Here is a 14,769-nt window from a genome sequence, read left to right on the forward strand (position 1 = left end):
TTTCTTTCGAACGATACTAAAAATATCTTCAACTAATAACTCTATATCTCTATGTGAATTTAACTAATTGGAGACTCATTAAGTTCTTTTGACTTTTCTTGAAAATCACATTAATTGTAGTAAAATATCTCTACTTTCACTCAACTAATGATGGTTAATCCTAGAGCTTTAATCACAAATCACCTCTCGGTCTCATTGTGATTTAATAGATCAAACAGTGATTAGCTAGCAAACATTAAGAATAAGGAATAAATACTCAATCATGAAAATATTGAAAATAAAATAACTTAGAATATAAATTGTATGTTCAATGCTAGTCTATATCAAATCTGTAGAAAATAAAATTAGTTCATAATGAAATTGAAAACAAAAAGAATAAAACTAGTGTTTTTCGTTAGAATTGGTTGATGAAGCATGCGGCTCTCGCTTCTGCCCTCCAGAGCCGCATCCTTGAAAGAAACTTAAATCATAAACTCTAGATTATTGAAATCTAAAACTCATACTCTCTTCTCCTTCACAAGTAATGTGGGATCCCATACACCACCTACTCTTATCCTTATCATATGGGGTATCACAAGTATTCACCTAAAAAATATGAAACTTTTTATTGCACCAAAATCCTAAATATTCAAGCAAGTTTAATGGTGCAATTCTTTTTTCAAAATTCTATTCCTAAGTGCCTTAATTAAATAGAAGAGGAATTCTATACATTAACTAATATTCACTTTCACACCACACACCTATAGTTTTTTTTTTCATAGGGTGTAAGAGAGTGCTTTTCATAGGGTATAGGGGTGTTTTTCATAGAGTATGGGGCGTGTGATAGTGAATAGTGGCTAATGAGAATAATATTTTTAAATAGAAAGGTAATCTTGTCTACCATTCATCCAAAAAACTGAAAACTTAATATTGCACCGTGAAGTCCTAAATATTCATACTTTTCTAATGGTGTACTTCATTTCGTAAACTTATATTCCTAAGTGCCTTAATTATATAGAAATGCCAACTCCGTAACAAGAATGGATCGGGATCCAACTATGCTAACAAACTAAAACTTAATTGATTGCTCAATTCGTGAAATACTTTTGAGATTTCATGACGTTTCACTACAACAAATATGGCTTACTGTGGCGAGAAGTTATGTGGCGATCTCCAAAAAAGAGTACTTATAGCAGCAAAAAGTGGGTTGCAAGAAAAATGTGGCCAGTAAAAGATAATTCTAACAAATTTTGTTGCGATGATAACAATATTGACGCAAAAAGACGTATTTCCATCCATTTTTACTCTGTCGCAAACAATATTGTTGAAATAGTGATAAATTAGAATTTGCGTCAAATAAGAACCGTCGCAACTACTCACCTATAAATACGATTTTGAAACCCTAATTATTTCACTCATCAATACTTCCCCTCTCGTCTCCCTGTTTCTCTACTCCACACCTTCTTCTTCGATCTTCCTCAACTCAACATTTCTCCACTCTCGCAAGATATAATTTGATCTACCTATAGGTAAGTTTCTGAAACCTTTCTTCTTCATCTCTTCCTAGGAAACTTTTTAGTAGCAGCCACACTAGCTAGTTTAATAAATTAGATATTTCTTAATATATGTTCTTTTCATCTACTTGTATCTAGTTTGAAGGCTTGCATGTGCTATTGTTGATGCATCCTTAAGACAAGAGCATAAATGCAAGTTGCAGCAAACAGAGTTGCAACTTATATTTAACTACTAGATTAACGAAACTTTGAAGCATTTTTGGGAAACTTGATTTTGGCTTTCTTTGCACAAGATGAATATGCTAATAAAAACTCATGACTATAAAGTATGCATGGTACATCTGTCTTTACTCCAAGTGCTTCTTCTTCAATAACTCCATGTAGAAATTAAGTATGTCTCTATTTAGTAATTGCCTCTCATTGTTTGCTGAATTTTGGAGGTCATGTTTTGCCATGCAAAGTGAGTTTATGTTTGTGTTGAGAAGATGCCAGCAGAAACATAAACATAGGTTGAGGTAGGAGCAATGCACTGGGGGAACATCACAAGATTATTGGCGGCTATAGACCATTTTTAAGATCGTTCGCCTATCATGGTCTTTAATCTATGTAATTAATGATATATTTTAGTTGTTTTTTTGGATGGATCAAAGTTATTTTGATAATATTGAGTTGGTGAAATTGTTATTTTATGTTTTGCTGAATTTGGATCAAAATTGCCTTCAAATTTATGTTTTTAGGCTTATATTATGCCATTCTCGTTTGGACTCATTCTCATCTCATCGGTATTATAGTCGGTAATTTTTTTGTTTTGGAATTCTTTTTGCATTTGCAGCAACATATTGTGGCCGCAAATATTGTTTTATCACAATAGGTTTTTTCCGACAATAATATATTGTGGAAAATAATTATTTGTGACCATATCTTTCAATGTAAATAGTCATCTGCGACAGTAGAGTTTTGCCGCAAAAAAGTATTTTGTGACAACTTAAGCTTCACTTGAGATGCGATTTAGCAAAAAAATTTAACTTTTGCTACAAGATATTTTCGCCTCAAAATGTAAGTTTTTGTGACCCATTTTCATTTCGCTGAAAAAAAGAATTAAATTGGTGTTTTACTATGGGTGAACTTGCGAGGATAGGTTATTGCATAAAAAAACTCTTAATGCGGCCGGAAATTGACTTTTTACTGCGATATGTTGCGGCCAGAAATTTCTTTAGACAATTTCTAAGGACTAAAGAGATTTATCTATTGAATTTCTTTCAGGTTGTTATTGTTAGTCTTTTAAAGTTACTATATATTCTCAATCCTAGCTATAAGGGATTTTTTCCCCTCTATCTTAGTGAGCTTAAGAAGGGTATAAGGGAATAAAAAACGAAGGCCTAGCCCAGAACAAGCAGACTCTTCAGCCCAACCCACGATTAGACCAGGTGGACACAACCTCCATGAGGAAGCATACTGTAGGAGATGAGACTTGTCGTCCTGGACGCCCCTTGGACAACATCTAGCTCTTAAGTACCTATCCACATAAATGGGTGAAAAGTAAGGGAGACCCTCGATCCTCTGACAAGAAGACATCGACGGACCACTAAGGACACCAGCGGGGTAAGACAAATTGGGGGAACCATGCCTTATTAATAGCACCACTACCTGAGTTACACGATACATTAATGACATCGTTGCATAGGCACGCCACATTAAAGGACTCGGACAAAAGGAACAGTAAAAGGACGCAGACTCCATAGGGGCAGGCACGATTTGTCTCCCCAGACTCCCAGTATAAATAGCAACTTACAGGTACAAGAAAAGCTCTCTGATCCCTAAACTCTTTCATTATTTACAAACTTCCAAAATACTCTACTAACTTTGGCAAACGAAAACTCCCTGGCCCCAAAGCCACCCTCTCCTAGTTTCTCTCTTCTCTATTTTTGCAGGCTTAGTTTTGAAGATCTGGGTTGCTAGAACCTAGCCTAAAGGCTTACGAAACACGACGTTAACAATGGCACCGTCTGTGGGATCCTTGTAGATATGTCATGTACTTTGTGTGCCTGCAACAACCCGTTCTAGCAAACACAGAATAGACACATAGGAAGCCATGGAAGCAAGGCTGAAAGCTATAGAGAACTGTGTGACGAAGTTGACCGACGAGATGGAAACACTTCGCAAAGAGAATGAGGAGCTCAGAAAGCCTCAACAAGTGCAGATCAAGGAGGCAAAGCCTAGCGATAGCGAGCACATGGGGTCCCAAAATATAGGAGCTGGAGCAAACGTGGAGGAGGAGAGGAAGAACATGCAAGATGAGCTCAGCAATCTCAAAGGAAAGTACAAAGAGATTGCAAGGAAAGTGGGCACATCTTCGTTAGTGGATCAACTGCTCACAAGCACTGGTCTACCCAACACGGAAGAGGTGATGGTTATGCCATTACCACCATAGTTTAAGGTCCCCACCGTGGATATGTACGATGGAGGGTAGGACCCCCTTGAGCACCTGGAAACCTTCAGTGCTCACATGACCTTGCATGATTTCTTGGGGGAGGTGGCATGCAGGGGCCAGCACTAGTATGTTTCGGGTCCTTGGCACTCAATTCAGTAGATACTCCCTGCTCGACTATTTTTGACCCAGTTCATGTCAAGTCGAAGAAGGCGATGCCTAGCAGCGTACCTCCTCACCATCAAGCAGGGAGAGGAGGAAAGCCTGAAGATGTATCTAGCTTGGTTCAACAGCGAGGGCATGACGACTAATGACCAAGACGAGAAGATAACCCTGGCGGGGCTTTTGGGAGGGCTCTGGCCTCAATCCCAGTTCATGGCGAAGCTGGCAAGAAGGACTCTCGTGACGCTATAGAAGTTTATGGACCAAGCAGACAACTTCATTAACACTGAAGACACTCTTCGGGCCTTAACGAAGCCAAGGAAGAAGGAGTTGGAGCAAGCAGAGAGGAAGGCAAGGGCCCCAGCCAAGGCTGAGGCCCACGAGAATCGGAAAAGAGCTCCCGCTACAACAGAAGGGAGGAAGCTCCGATGAGGGGATCGGGACCCTGCTTCTACTGACTCGCGTTTACCATCCACGAGGTCGACAACTCCGCCGCCTGCGAATACGATGACCAAGGCATTGTTCACCACTACTACACATGCCATAGGTCCACCTCGCTCAACACCAAAGACTGCTTCTCCCAACAAGGGAGGAGGGAGCATGTGGAATGGATGAGGCAACGTTATCCCTCTGCCCCAAGACTGGAGTGGGAAATGAGGGAAAGATCAAGGGAAAGGAGCACGAACCGAGTCGACCAGCCCAGAAGGAAAGAAAGCCCTCGGCAATGACCACAAGCACGAGGGCCGCAGCAAGATCACCCCCGCTCACCACCGCGGGGGACCTCTACTTAGGGAAATCTGGACCATAGTGGGAGGATCCTTAGGCATGGGCACTTCCTCCGCAAGCAGAAAGGCACACGCTAGGCAGGCTCGATACCACGAGGTGTATTTAGCGGAATACCACCTTGCCAAGCACATAGGGGGCAACCTGACTTCGGTCATCTCCTTTGGGGAAGCTGATCAAGAAAGAGTCTTGTAACCCCACAATGATGCGCTGGTGGTGTAACACCCATCCTTGTAGTGAAACTTTTTATAAAATGATTTTAAGAAAGGACGACGGGAATTACCTTTAGTTTTAAAACTTTTTTTTTTTTACTTCCATACCCAGGGTGCAAGACTCTACGTTATAGAATAAAAGAGGTTTACAGTGGAAAAGATCAATCTTAAAATAAAAAGGTCTCTCATGTAATTAAAACTCTCATGCCTAGACTTTAGTGCTATTCCCCTTGGGCCGTGTCCGTCCTAACGTGTTTTGCTCATTTTGTCCCTGTGGAGGGGAGAGGCATACATAAAAACTAAAATGAGTCGAATATCAGTAAGCATTACCTCATAGAGTTAAAATATACTAATATAGGTTTTCAGTCATGCATTTATCACTCCTTACATACTATACGTACATGAGACATACATTCGTTTTGAAAACATCACTAAGCAGGTTTTTCTTAAAAGAGGTTTTCTTTTCGTAAAACATTTCTCCCGTCAGTGCCTTCATTTCTTAAAGAACTCAGTGCATTCATACATTCTTTCTTATCACTTTCTTTTGGCCGGTACACACTATTACGCCCCGTGTCTTGGGGTTCTCAGTCTTCCTTTGGACCTAGATTCTACCCGTGGCCATAGGCTGGGAATCCCTTTCAGCCAAGAGGCAGCACTGGGTGCACTACCAGTACTATTTACCCGGCATTGCAATCTGCCTATTCCTTTGGTACCATTTCATTCAATCATGGACGTTTCGTATTTTCATACATTGAAACATTCATTCATTCAGTTCTTTCTTTCTTTCATTCATTTTAGTTCTTTCCTTTTCAGTCCTTTTCATTTAACATTGCATTCATGGAAAAACATCATTTAAAAGTATGAGCTTAAACATCATCTTTCATGGCATCCATAAAGTACCAGTTCATAGGGACACTTTAACATGAGTTCATAGGGACATTTTAAACCAACATACTTTCTTCGCATCATTTAAAGCATCACTTAAAACACAAGGCATAAGCCCAACATCTCATTTCATAAAAATACATACAATAGATACTGCGTATAGTCATTCATTCACATGCATACAATTAATACTTTGGTTACAAAAAAAGGGGCTGCCAAGAAGGGCCATACATACATATACCTTTAAACACTTAGCATGTTTTTCATAAAACATCGTTTCATTTCATTTCGTAAGGCATTGTAAAGGAAAAACATTTCATTTTCATTTCATATCATTTAGAAAACTCTAGAAGAGTATGAACATAATACTTACCTGGACTCCATGCTACTTTCATATCATGTAATCCATTCATGTGCATATCAGATAGCAACCTACATGCATACACATAACCTTAGCGTTATTCTTTATCTTATGCATAAGTAACTAAACTTAGAAGTAGAACTACACTTCACTTGAAAACACTCTCATTCTATCTCATGCTCTTACGTGTCCCTTACTATGCTAAAACCTTCAGGATCTACTTATGGTCACCACCTCTTCCAAACTCAACGTTCTACTTCGAGTGCTTATCCATTAGAGTGAACCTCCACTATTCACCTTAGGGTTAAGACACCAAGACCTTCGTCTTACTCTTCTTATTAACCTCATCCCGATGCATGACTCAGACCGACTAAGTCATGCATCCCAATCCTAGACAATACACCCGTCTCCACCTTTATGCATCCCAATCCTGAGGCTTAAGTACCATGTAACCATGCTTAAGACAGATTACCCATTACATATGGTGAATCTATCCAGCACATGTATTTAACCAGAGTACACACTTACCTTGCCTCTTATTACCTAAGACCAACATATAATCCGTTGATCACTTGCTTGTATGGACAAGCACCATACTCCGATACCAACCTTCTCTTAATCTAGCTAGCATGACTCTTCATGCTACCTGTCCCTCTTGACAGTTCATCCCAACACTTGACACTACAAGACTCCATTCATAACTACACCTTACATCACATCATTGCTCGAGACTACTCCCAAGCTACACTGTGACCTTGTCACATCCCTTGACATCCCGCTACATCCGTCTTACGCTAACTCCTAACTCATCATAAGTACGGTCCCTTACGTACTCCTGTCACATCGTGACATCTCGTCATGTTCCCGCTGTGCTATTCTTACACTAACTCCTTACCCATCACAAGCACGACTTCTTGTTTAACCATGTCACTTCGTGACATTCCCCCGTCATGCTTCCGCTACTCTACTCTTATACTATTCTATTACTTTACACATACTCCCAGCCATAAGTCAACTACATGGTGACACTTGTCACCTCAAACTATAGGCCACATACAAATACTTCGGGACATTGTTTCACAGTTCCCGACACTACTCATCATGCTCTACGCTCATCAACTAAGCAACCATCCTTATCTTCGCGACATGCCACATGGTGTATCGCTTCACCTCATGGAGTACACTCCACGTGTAGTCCCTTCACACATGCTACGCCACATCACCACTATGGCATACACGCCATATGGTGCATCACTCCACATGGAGCACACTCCACGTGTATTTTTTCCATCCCACACAACGTCACGTCGCCACGTCACCACCACAACGCATACTTCACAACCACACTTTCCAGCACAGTCCACAATACTATACATCACACTTCCCAACTACGCCCAACACATCACATACACAACACATCACATCACCACACTACACAACGAACTTCACAATTACTAACAGCACAGTCCACAACCTAACCAACCAACTAACATAATAACGAGGATAAAGGGAAAGAGAGTTATAACATTGACGGAAACCCGTGAGTTGCTCATTGTCCAGCATGGCCAGTGGCATCGGAAGCCACTAACTTGGGTGGTAGCGGTCACTACCGTGACCTTACAACGAAACTATCTCAGGGACTAGATCTAGGATTTTGGCTACTAGATCTAGGTTGTGCGAGGGCGGCCGACATGGTGGGGAGTCCGTGGGTGGTGGCTAAGGCCATGTACAGTGGCGGTTAGCCATGTACAGTGGTTGTCCACCGTGTATGGTGGCTGTTTGGGCATGGGAATAGCTAGGTGTGGTCTTGAAAGGGCTCATGGTGGCCTCGTGGAGGCGGTGAGGGGCGAAACACGGCAGATCTGGGTCATGAAGTGGAGGAACACCCGTGAGAGAGTGAGAGAGCATGGGGAGGCCATTGGTGGAAGGAGAAGCTTCTAGTGGTGGTGCAGTGGCCGTGAGAGGCAGAGCTCGGCCGTGGTATGGTGAACCCGTGCATCGAGGCTGTGTGTGTGCAGTCTTGGGAGGAGCTAAGCCGTATGGGTTTGGTAGTGGGTGGCCAGGGAAAAGTCGTGGTTATCCAGTGTGGAGGCAGGGCTAGCTCACTGTGGCGTTATGGCTGTGCGAGGTGAGGAACCCGAGAGGAGAGAAGGCCTCGCATGAGGGAAGAGGAAGCTGCCGTGTGGGACTTCGACGGTGGGGGATGCTCGCCGGCGTGAGGGGAGGCTGGTGAGGTGGTCGGTGTCACCCTATGGTGGTGCACTACGGCGCTGGGGGCTGAAGAAGGAGATTGAGTGAGGGGGAGGGGGAAACCGAGTAGGAGGGAGAACAGGAGGAGAGAGAGAGGGAAAGGGAAAATGAGGGAGAAAGAATGGGAGCTAGGGTTTAATCCCAACCCTTCATCTTGAGATCTTTAAGACGATCTAACGGTGAGTTTTAAATACTGATTTGAAAATGAGTAAACATTAACTTAACTAAAATCATTAAGAGGAATTAACATAGAATATTATCTAAACTAAACTTTGGTTTATAAAATAATATTATTTCATCATTAATAAAATGATAAAGTCTTGTTTAATATCTTTAAGAGAATAAAATCATCTAATTAATTGGAGTTTTCAGCATAATTTACATCCCATAATATTTTGAATAATTGAAATCATTTTAATAAAATGATTTTCTACAATTATAATATTTTTGGAGCTCTTCAAAAATATTATAATTGTCTTAATTAAAATCAGGCTTGGTTCAATAACACTGAAAATACCCCATATAAATATTTCAACGACATTTAAAATATTCAAGGGCTTTAAAACATTGGGGTTGCATTAGAAATCACTTAATATTTTTAAAAACACGCCATTGAGGTTTGGCATGCAGAATGAGACTCGTGGCCAAACAAGAGAGAAAGGAGCGGGTTATTATAGGTGGTGACCATGTTGGTCGCCAACTTCACCACCCAGAGAATCCTCATTGGCAACAAGAGCTCCATGGATATCCTATTATGGGAAGCCTACACCAAGATGGGAATAGATGCTACCCGGCTACATCCAGCCCCCATGTTGCTAAAGGGTTTCTCTGGGAATATGGTTCATCATGTGGGAACCATTGCATTGTCGATCCTCGCGGGCAACACCCTCTGCACTGCCTCAATCATGGTTGACTTCCTAGTGGTGAGAACCCCGTCGTCCTACAATGCCATCATTGAAAGACCCACCCTCAACAGCTTGTGGGCGGTCACGTCGACCTACCACCTCAAGATTGCCTCAAAATGAAGTTTTCGAGGAGAACAAGTCCTGGCGAGGGAATGCTACGTCTAGGAACTAAAGCAAAAGGATGATGGGGTTACCCCGGACGGCACCTCCAGGAGAGAGTAAGTCATGCACCATTCGGAGAGCTCCGGCTTAGTCTACGACTCACCCTACAGGGCTCGAAGGGGAGCGGAAAGGTGCATGGTCCCAATGGTGGAGGCAGAACAGGCGAAAGTCCCCCGGCTGAAGGCTCCATTTCCCCTTATTGTGTAATGTGTTATTTAGATATTGTAAATTCTTGTTGTTTAATGAAAGGCATGATTGTCTAGGACAGACCAACACACCTACTTCCAACTTTCACATTATTGACACAACACCGACAAGACGATCTCCAATTAACATAATCTACAACGACAAAATTATCGCGAAATTAATACCTACCTTCCCTACAATGTTAAAGGGCAGGAGCGGGTTCTGTCTCAAACTGCCTGATAGCGTACCTCCCGTGGGACCAAATGAGAGAACTAGGTCGAAGGTCGTTCTACCTCTCCTGTGATGGAGAGCGGGTCATGCCCCCCGGCAGTCCGAACAACTTACCCCAACCCCCATCGCATCGAAGAACGGACCAGCCACATTGTTGTCCGAAAAAGACGCCATCAAATACTAGCGTAGTTATCAGGAGACCTGCCAACAAATGTGGAAATGGAAACGGTACCAGGATTGCCAAGCGACAAGGAACCACCTCAGACTTTGGAGCCAAGCACACGCCAGTAGAGGGGCCTCGACCTCGACATCTAGGCGGGCTTAAGATTAAAAAGAATTCCCACCATACTAGTCCGATGAGAATTAGCGGGGTAACTGTAAGGAATTTTTCCCCCTCTATCTCAGTGGACTTGAGAGGGGTAACTAAGGGAATAAGAAATGAAGACCCAGCCCATAACAAGTAGACTCTTCGGTTGGACCCCCTAGACACAACCTCCATGAGGGGAAGCGTACTGCAGAGGATGAGACTCGCCGTCCTGGAGGCCCCTTGGCAGCGTCCAGCCCTTGAGTATCTATCCACGTAAAAGGGCGGGAAGTAAAGGAGGCTTTCGATCATCTAACAAGAAGATATCGACGGACCACCAAAGACACCAGCGACCACCAAAGACACCAGCGAAGTGAAGCAAATCTCATCCCCTATCCAAGGATTGAGATAAGGCAAACCACACCGCATTAATGGTACCACTACTCGAGCTACACGACACATTAATGACACCGACCAGAGGCACACAGCATTAAAGGACTCTGACAAAAGGAACAATAAAAGGACGCGGACTCCATGGGGTGGTAGATACGATTTGTCCCCCCTCCCCTAGACTCCCGGTATAAATAGTAACTTTCAGGTATGAGAAAAACTCTCTGATCCCTAAACTCTTTCATTATTTACAAACTTTCAAAATACTCTACTAATTTTGGCATCGGAGACTCCCCGGCCCAAAGGCCACCTTCTCCCAATTTCTCTATTCTCTATTTTCATAGGCCCAATTCTGAAGATCTGGGTTGCTGGAACTTGACCCAAAGGCGTACGAAATACGACGTTAACACTAATTATATTATATATTGTCGATTGCTGCAGATTAGTGCCAAAGCAAATAAGGAAAGAATCCATTATAAATGCACATAATAATTATAATTAAAAGTAAATTGATTAGTAAATATTTTTATAGTTCTGAAGAGTGGAAAGAGATGGATGTCCGTGACTCGAAATGAACTTGAATGATCTAAACTTGATTTACACACATGGGTTGAATTAAAGTTGACTGGTTGATGGTTCGAATTCAAATAAACCAACATGAATCTGGATGACCCGACACGATAGACACTGGTACTTCCTTGTGGTGCAAGAGAAGCTAAGACACTCAGAAGATTTGAACCAGGTACTGTGTATGCCAGTCGGAATGGGAAGTTCATGGATGAAACTTACGTACGGATGGGTTGTAAAATCAATGGGTGTTGAAGATTTGTTAATTTCATGTTAATTTATTTATCTTTAAGATATAAATCCACTTATCTATATATTGCTAAAAAAGAGCGAAGAGAGAGCTAGCTGAACAGTTTCTAATCCCAAATACATTAATATGAATATATATATATATATAATATGATATCTTTTAATTTATACATGAGGTAATAAAGTACACATGCAAATCCATATACAAATCCTCCGAATGCAAACAACTTGCAATTACAACATTACATAAATACCAATCGAGGATTAATAAACCTATAAAATTTATAACTGAAAACGACAAGACTAGAGTACGGTAGACATGTATTGTATTTAATTCCAACGCACCAGCCCTTTTGAAGCTTTAAGCCATATGCATATATATGCATATATATATATATATATATATATATATACACACACACATACGTATACAAGTATATGTAACAGGTCAGGGCAAAGGGTACTGATCTGTTTTATTGAACCATGGCGTAAAACAACGCATTGTTGCGAGAACGAAGAGAGATGGCAAATAGACAGTAAGCCTGTAAACCCTAATCCCAAGCCTTCTCTTAGACATTTCCCGACGAAAGTCTCTTACAACCCCAGCGGCCACCTGGCTGAGCTCTTTCACCGACCTCTTCAGCTTGTGCTTGAAACCTATCTTCTCTTCTGAGAAATGGTAACTGTTCAGAAACGCCCTTCTTGCATACCAGAAATCACGACCATGCCGGATCAGACTCCCACTACTTCCGATGCCGCCGACATTTTCTTGGCAATTATTAACTACTGTCATGAATTGCAGCGGTACTTCGTTTGCAGCAGCAGAACTTTTGCTGGAGCAGTAGTACTTGTCGGGCATGTTCATGACCGGGCGGACTTTGGCATTTCGCATTTTGAAGACCGGTCATTTCATGATCTTGATCATTTGGCAATGGCGGTTGGAATTAATAATGCAGAGATATTGGCGTTGTTCCGTATTATTTCATGTACTTATAGGAGTACATGACCAATTGTAATTCTTCTTATTTTTAAATGGGGAGAGTGGTTAAACTGACGAGGAAATGTGTTTTGGGTTGGTGGCTTTGGTTGCACCGAAGACTTAGCTACCTTCAAGAACTTCGATACTTAAATCAAGCCAGAATATGCAATAAAAAAGGTTAACACTTTGGATACTCAATAACAGATAGCCATAGATACTATATATGATCATCTTTATCGAGGTTTATAATTATTTAGTGTTAAAAACTAAATTAGTCGATGTGATTTGGTTTGCGGATACATGATATTTATCCTTACCCTTAATTTATATTTAAATTTTCTACTCCCAACATTTTTAAAATGATGATAAATATATTTGGTTATTTACAGTATTTCCAAATATAAATATTACAATAAGAAAATTACTTATTTGTGACCAGTTATTTTTTATAAAAATGACTATTTAATACTAAAATGAGTCTATTTTCATCGTAAATAATCATTCTCATCAATAATATGTTACAGATGTTCATTTTTCTTGAATACATTTGGTTGAATTGATGGCGTGTACGGATAGCTGATGTTTTCTTCGAGAAATCGATCGGAGGATTTGGGTACTGATCATGAATCGAGTTATTATAAAGTGGCGAGACGGTGGTGGCAACAATATCACACTAACAAAGAGATAAGGTTGGTTGAGAGCAAAGAGGAAGAAATGAGTTTGAACTCATGAGAAATGACGAAAATTCTAGTATCTTTAATTTCCTTATAATATTGGGTTAACTACAAGATTAGTCCATTGGTTTTAAGCCGTGTAAAAATCACTACCTAGGTCTCAAATTTTTATAATTTACTTTCTGCTACACAACTTTTTGCAATTAAGTCATTCCATCTATCTATCATCAATTCATGATCTAATGGCACAGCTGCCACGTACAAACCAATCATATATCGACACATGACATGTAAATATCATGTCAGCACATGACTTATTAAAAAAAATAATAAAAATTTTCAAAATCAGAATAAGAATATAGTAAAATGAAAAATGGAGAAAAAAAACTTTGAAGTTCAGATAGATATTTCAAAAAGTCGTAGATATTATTTAGAAAAATGAAAAATTATTTTAAAAAACTTCACCTTGTATAGTATTATTAAATATTATTAAAGATAAAATATAAATAAATTATTGGACCTAAAATAAGTTTAATGAGTCATATCAGAATACTCTCAAAGTCTAAAATTTATTATGGTAAAATATGAAATTTTAATAAGCAATATTGGATTTAAATCTATTTAATATTTTATGGACCATTAAATTCTGAATTCTTTTTTCGGTTTATGGAAACCGAGTTTTAAGCAAACTAGTGTCACGACAGTCATTAACCAAGTCCAAGTTGAACTCTTTCAAGCCTCTCCCAAATTTCTCTCTATATATTTTTCCTTCCCTCTATTATTTTCCCAAACAGTATCACCTCGAATAAACACAATAAACAAACTGAGACACCAAAACCATTATCTCACCTCAGTAGACCCACCACTACGCACAGAGGGATCCGGACAGCCAACCACCGTCGCAACCTCGACGCAGGCCAGCCCAAATCTGTCGTGTCTCCTTCATCAGGGTAAGCCCCCTGTTGCAAATCCACTCTCTTTTCTCCACTGTATTTTCTCAGCCAAATGATGACTGAAATTACTCAATCCACCCAGAACCTGCTGCCTTCGTCTTTGCCTTAGACCCAGATCTGTTTCGTCGCCTCTGCCCCGCCATTGCCTCTGATTTGAATCCCGACCACATTTCCATTCTCTCAATAAGCTCTCTCTCTCTCTCTCAATTTGTCCTTCTCGTTCTCTTTCTTTCTCTCATCGCTCTCTCTTCTTCTTTCTCTCAGCATGAAACCTTATGAGTTTCAACTAATTCCTCTGAAGAAGTTTATGAAAAATCGTATGTTATTATTGCATTTATATTATTACCTTTACCTTCTTTTATAGTAAGATGGTTTGTTTTTACAGATGAAATAAAATTAGATGAGATAAGTTAAGATTAAAATTAAAAAATTAAATAAAAAATTATTAAAATATAGTTTTTAATATTATTTTTATTTTAAAATTTTAAAAAATTAAATTATTTATTTTATTTTATATTAAAAATTAAAAAAATTATAATAATTAAATAAAATAAAACGAGATAAAATATTTTCTAAAAATAAATAAGGACTAAAT

This window comes from Juglans microcarpa x Juglans regia, chromosome 1D (genome assembly GCF_004785595.1).
Source record: "Juglans microcarpa x Juglans regia isolate MS1-56 chromosome 1D, Jm3101_v1.0, whole genome shotgun sequence".
Classification (NCBI taxonomy): Eukaryota; Viridiplantae; Streptophyta; class Magnoliopsida; order Fagales; family Juglandaceae; genus Juglans; species Juglans microcarpa x Juglans regia.